This window comes from Schistocerca nitens, chromosome 1 (assembly GCF_023898315.1).
Source record: "Schistocerca nitens isolate TAMUIC-IGC-003100 chromosome 1, iqSchNite1.1, whole genome shotgun sequence".
NCBI lineage: Eukaryota > Metazoa > Arthropoda > Insecta > Orthoptera > Acrididae > Schistocerca > Schistocerca nitens.
Window position 1 is genome coordinate 239048674 of NC_064614.1, and position 6000 is coordinate 239054673.

The 6000-nt window shown below is 43.7% G+C and overlaps 1 protein-coding gene across 1 annotated transcript in view; it reads right to left on the reverse strand.

Moving 5' to 3' along the window:
• Nucleotides 1-5342, reverse strand: part of LOC126235196 (phospholipase B1, membrane-associated-like) — a 270467-nt gene extending 265125 nt beyond the window's left edge. Inside the window, exon 1 of the mRNA XM_049943928.1 lies at nucleotides 4892-5342. The gene's annotated coding sequence lies outside the window, so the exon portion shown is untranslated. The remainder of the gene's footprint in view (nucleotides 1-4891) is intronic.
• Between the last annotated feature and the right edge of the window lie 658 nt (nucleotides 5343-6000).

A 6000-nucleotide genomic window follows, 5' to 3' on the forward strand; every position in this document is an offset into this window, starting at 1 on the left:
CATTATATACGTGTTTTAGTTCCTTCAAAAGTTTAACTTACACTATCATTACACCTGTTAGTAGCCACCGTTTTCTCCATATTCTCTGTACTGATCTTTATCTTTTTATAACTTCCGAAATAACAGCACTAGACAGAATATCTTATAAGCAAGATTACTTAACCTGGCCATGGCTAGAAAATACACGGCACTCTCGGACTACTGATATATGAATGTGCGATACCTGAGCATGTAAAGGGTCCTTTAGATTAAGCTGTTCGTGCCAGTATAGTTCAGTAAGGGCATCGCTCGTGGACGGAAAGGTTCCTGGTTCGATTTCCGGTCCGACCCACACAACTGATCTGCCAGAAGCTTTAAAGAAGACCAAACGTTGCAAAGCGATGTATTCCGTCTATAAAGGGTACATTCAGAAATGATGTTCTGTCATTGGATTACAAAGAAAACTAACATATCTAATAAGACGAACTAATGACTTAAAGTTTCCAACCATTTCAGTGCATGAAGATAAAACAGAAATCAACCAGAAGGTTGGATCCAATGCCAAATTTCTTTCCTACGCATTGTCCTACTGGAGGTGGTATAAGGTTGTTTTCACCAGATGTCTGAACTGAATTACCCAGTACCTATAGTTTAACTGGACTCCCTACCAAGGAACAACTCATATTTTTTATTTACAAACACTGTCAGAGGAGAAACAGATGACACGTGACAGATAGTAATCATCCTGGCAGTAATCGAGGATCGCCCACGAGATTATCTGGTACTTTATACCTGTATCACCGAGCCATAACTGCTTATTTTGTGCCATCGCTGTTAGTGAAATGATAGAATATTCCCACTATCAATAGTTCCGCTTCAAAGAAAGTATTCGTTCATTCTGTCAAATATGCGTAGCTGAGTTTTCAGGTTAAGTTATTGTTCTAAACATTGTACATTTGAAAGCAGCGAAATATTAGATAATTGTATTGGTCTTTTCAAATACGCAAAAGTTACCTGCAGAGCCTGTTGTTGTTGTTGTAAAATAGTTAAACGCAAATTGAAGTCCGTGATCGAACTCTTACTTCAGTGAGTCAATATTTCCTCAAATAACATACAAAAAAGTAATAATATCTAGTTAAGATGGCTGAAAAATTTTTCGAACAGAAATTTGAAAAACGATTGTCTCATATTTCTATATGAGAAACGTTGCTATGCTATTGCAAAGTGGATTCCTGCTGAAATTCTGTATGGTTCTACCCGAACTGGTGCCAGTTACGATCCAGTTTAAGAGAAAGGCAATACATGTTGGCGTCGTTAGTTATTAAGTTCGAAACATGTTTCTTGAAAGCTGGCTGTTAGATATATTATTTATCGCTAGATGTTATACAACGTGTTCCGAAACTACTCGTTCAGATTGTGGTGTCACCGCCAGATACCACACGTGCTAGGTGGTAGCCTTTAAATCGGCCGCGGTCTGTTAGTATACGTCGGACCCGCGTGTCGCCACTGTCAGTGATTGCAGACCGAGCGCCGCCACACGGCAGGTCTAGAGAGACTTCCTAGCACTCGCCCCAGTTGTACAGCCGATTTTGCTAGCGATGGTTCACTGACAAAATACGCTCTCAATTGCCGAGACGATAGTTAGCATAGCCTTCAGCTACATCATTTGCTACGACCTAGCAAGGCGCCATGTTCATTTACTATTGATATTGTAAATAATGTACAGACAAGAGCTACGTTCAACATTAATGGATTAAAGTTAAGTATTCCACCAGTTACCTCCTTTTTCTGAAGTCTAAATTCCTTGTCCTGTTCCAGACCTCACGCCAGCCTGCGTGAGCTTAAACGCGTGCCTTTCGGCTTCCTCTAAAATTCGTGGGTTGGCTCTCCTGCCAATCCACAACACAGATTAATACAAGCGGTAGAGATTTCAAAATAAATAAATCTAGTTCCAATACATAGGGTTCCTGACGGCAGTTTCTGACGATGACGACGATTTACATTTATCATGCTAATTACAGCCGTGGCATTCACAGGAACTGCTCGAATGCCCGACCACTGGCCTGTAAGCTTTTCAAGTTCATTTCGAAGATTTCTGGCGTGTCCGCAATGATATCAGCAGCGACGGCAATTCTGTCGACGAGGTCGTGTTCTGTTTCCACAGCGCTTTCATACACCATCAGCTTCATACGCCCCCAGAAGAAGAAATTCAGACACGTGAGCTCAGGTGGTCTCATGTGATTCCACACAGCAAAGCAGTAACGGGCTTGCGCTCTGTCGTGGTAGAAGTACATTCTTTGCCTAACATTCAGGGTTACATCCTCCAGCAGTTCTGATGACACATATTCCGTAATCGGAGTGATTTTGAATGCCAGTACACGTTCCTAGTCAGTGACACCGACACAGCAACTTACGTCAGCAACACTAACAAACTGTTCCCTAACTTTACAAGCTGACTGCAGAGACCGTATACACCTCATCGACATGTATTTCTTTTGATATTCTCTACCTCCTGTGCGAATCTGAACGAATAGTTCCGGAAGATACTGTAGATTAAAGTCACCCGCCGTGTATTTCTATTTCTACGACGTCGGTTCAAAACATTCCGCAACTTTCGTAATTTCTCGCCAATGGTGTGTTGGAGCGAAATGTTGTTGGCTTCCTTGCACACGCCTGTTTTTAATGTGTAGAGTTAGAGGAGCAACGCATCTGCATTCAATGTTGCGTGAAACTCAAGAAAACCTTTACAGATAAATAATGCAGGAAGCCTACGGTGATGTGTGATTAATCCGTACTCCCTCTTACGAATGGTTCACACGGTTTAAAAATGGCCTGACGGAATTTAATGATAAAACTCGTTCAGGACTGCCTCAGACGTCTACCGAGGACTGTCGTGTCAGGAACGTCAACGAAATTGTCCGAGAGCTTGCAGACGAATGTAACATTTTAGTTGGATCATGTCATGAAATCCTGACACAGTGTCTTGGAATACATCATGTTGCTGAAAAGTTCTCCCACGGCTCATGAATCAAGAAGAGAAAGACTTTCACCTCGCAGTTTGTGAAAAGCTTTTGGATGGCGCAAATGAGAAAGAGATGTCCCGTAACGGAATCATAACTGGGAATGACACGTGGGTCTTCGGTTTTAGTGTTGAAAACAAGGTTCAGTCTTCACAATAGGTTGGGAAAGGTTTTCCAAGACCAAAAACAGCTCGTCAGGTCAGGTCAAATGTCAAAGCTTTGCTGATAATTATCTTTGATTTTGAACGATTAGTTCACCATGAAATCGAGCCACATAGACAAATGCCTGCGAGAAAATGTGAGAAGGAAACGGCCTGAAATGTGAGGAGACGATTCATGGTTCTTGCACTACGATAACGCACTCAGACATACATACCAATTGATGCGCGAGTACTGCAGAAAAAACGAAATCACTGTGCTGCCTCATCCTCTGTATTCTCTAGAGTTAACCCCTGCTGACTATTTTTATTTCAAAGTTGAAAAACCTGTTCAAAGGACGAAGATTTCGAACCTATAGACGAGATAAAATAAAATTCGCAGAAAGGCGCACCGCGCGATCAAGCAGGAGGCGTACCAAGACTGCTCCCGGAAATAGAAGCGGCGATGGGAACTGTGCATCAGTTGTGGAGGAGAGTATTTCGAAGGAGACGACGCACAATAAGCAAAAGGTAAAAGTAGAAAATTTTTGTGGACAAAGTTCCGGAACTTTTTTAACAGACCTACGTAAAGGTTGTCAGAAACTACTGTAGGGATTTTTGTACGGTTTTCTCTAAAAGATAGAATGATTCAGGAGAAAAGTGCGTGTGTATAATTTTTAAATAGTACATTGACTTAAGTATGATGCTGTTTCTCAATCAAGTGGTGCGTCTTCAGAACAGTACAGGCGTACGTTGCTTGGTTCGTTTAAATGACACTACGGTATTCAGCTACCTAATGTCGTTCTCTGAATTTTAATCATAACTCTAGCGCAATGGCCTATAAATACCGGGTGATCAAAAAGTCAGTTTAAATTTGAAAACTGAATAAATCGCGGAATAATGTAGATAGAGAGGTACAAATTGACACACATGCTTGGAATGACATGGGGTGTTATTAGAACCAAAAAAATACAAATGTTCAAAAAATGTCCGACAGATGGCGCTTCATCGGATCAGAATAGCAATAATTAGCACAACAAAGTAAGACAAAGCAAAGATGATGTTCTTGACAGGAAATGCTCAGTACGTCCACCATCGTTCCTCAACAATAGCTGTAGTCGAGGAATAATGTTGTGAACAGCACTGTAAAGCATGTCCGGAGTTATGGTTAGGCATTGGCGTCGGATGTTGTCTTTCAGCATCCCTAGAGATGTCGGTCGATCACGATACACTTGCGACTTCAGGTAACCCCAAAGCCAATAATGGCACGAACTGAGGTCTGGGGACCTGGGAGGCCAAGCATGACAAAAGTGACGGCCGAGCACACGAACATCACCAAACGACGCGCGCAAGAGATCTTTCACGCGTCTAACAATATGTGGTGTTTCTTTTTCGGTTCTAATAAAACCCCATGTCATTCCAAGCACATGTGTCAATTTTTACCTATCTACATTATTCCGTGGTTTATTAAGTTTTCAAATTTATACTGACTTTTTGATCACCCGGTATAATTGCCAATGCTCAGAGCAGTCGTCCGACCGTAGATAGTTAATACTACTGATGCGGAGCCGATGAGGGCGGCTAGACAACTTCTACAGCAACATATCACATTAAGTTCAGTGACGGATCAGTTGAATTCGTAACACAAGAGATTGTTCCATCTTAAAGTGACACAGTGAAACTTCGTAAGTAAATTTTAATCTAAAACACCTACCACAATGAAGAGAGACGTTCAATAGAGAGACGTTTGCGTACCTTGATGAGGACCCGATGACGAGTAGCTACGCTGCCCGTAGGTTGCTGGTGCACTGCTGGTGCTGATGTGTGACGACCCAAGTCGCAGGTGGCGCAGACTAGACGCACGGACACACTCGCGGAGCTGTACACAAACGCACGCCGCTGCCGGCACAGTGAGTGGTGTGGTCTGTTATGTCCGCAGTAGCGGGCGCCGCGGAAGCGAGTGCGGCCGCTGGAGGCTGGGCCGGCGTGCAGACCGCGGCGGGCTGCTCGCTCCCCGCCCCTGCCGAAGGCAGCCAACACTGGCGGAGACGCGCCGCAGCCGGATTACGGAGCCGTCGCTCAGCTGCTCAGGTTACGACGGCCACCAAGACAGCAAAACCATGTGTGCGCCGTCCAACGAAAGTGAAACTCGCTGCAAGTGCACTACAGGCTTGGATATGCAAACCATTAGATTTCAGTGCAACCGCACGACGTAAGGAGTAAATGGCATCAGCATTCCACTCACGGCGTTCCACTTACCTTGATCACTCCCAAATAACTTTTTGTCCAGAAACGAAGTAAAATAATGATTAAAATTCTCCTGGGTACTATGCCGCGTCATTGCTAAAACTAACAACAATAATAAACTAAAACCGACGTTTCGGTTTCTGTATTCCGTTCCGCATACGTTAACTGCCCGAGCCTACCGGATAAGCGATGAAAATAACATCAAAGAAGAATTAAAGGAGCTACAACACACGGTTCGTGCCAACGGCTGTGATGACAACATCATAAGAAAAGGTAGCTAAATCCAAAGGGAGCAGAACACGAGAAGAAGGCAAAGAAGAGAAGCTTCCACTGGTACACTTACCATATGTAAAAGGCGTCAGTGAACGGCGAGGCACCGTCCTCCGCCGACGAGGTTTCAAACCGATTTTTCGAAGCAGTCACAGGATCCACGAAATGATAGGTTCCACCGAGGATGTAGTCAACAATCTTAACACTGCAGGTGTTTACGGTGTGAGTGCGGAGCTACCTACATAGGAGAAACGGGGAGACCTGTCCGCTTACGAGTAGCAGAACACGAACGCTATGTACGATTACAACAACATAATAAATCGGCGATAGCGGAACACCACCGTGAC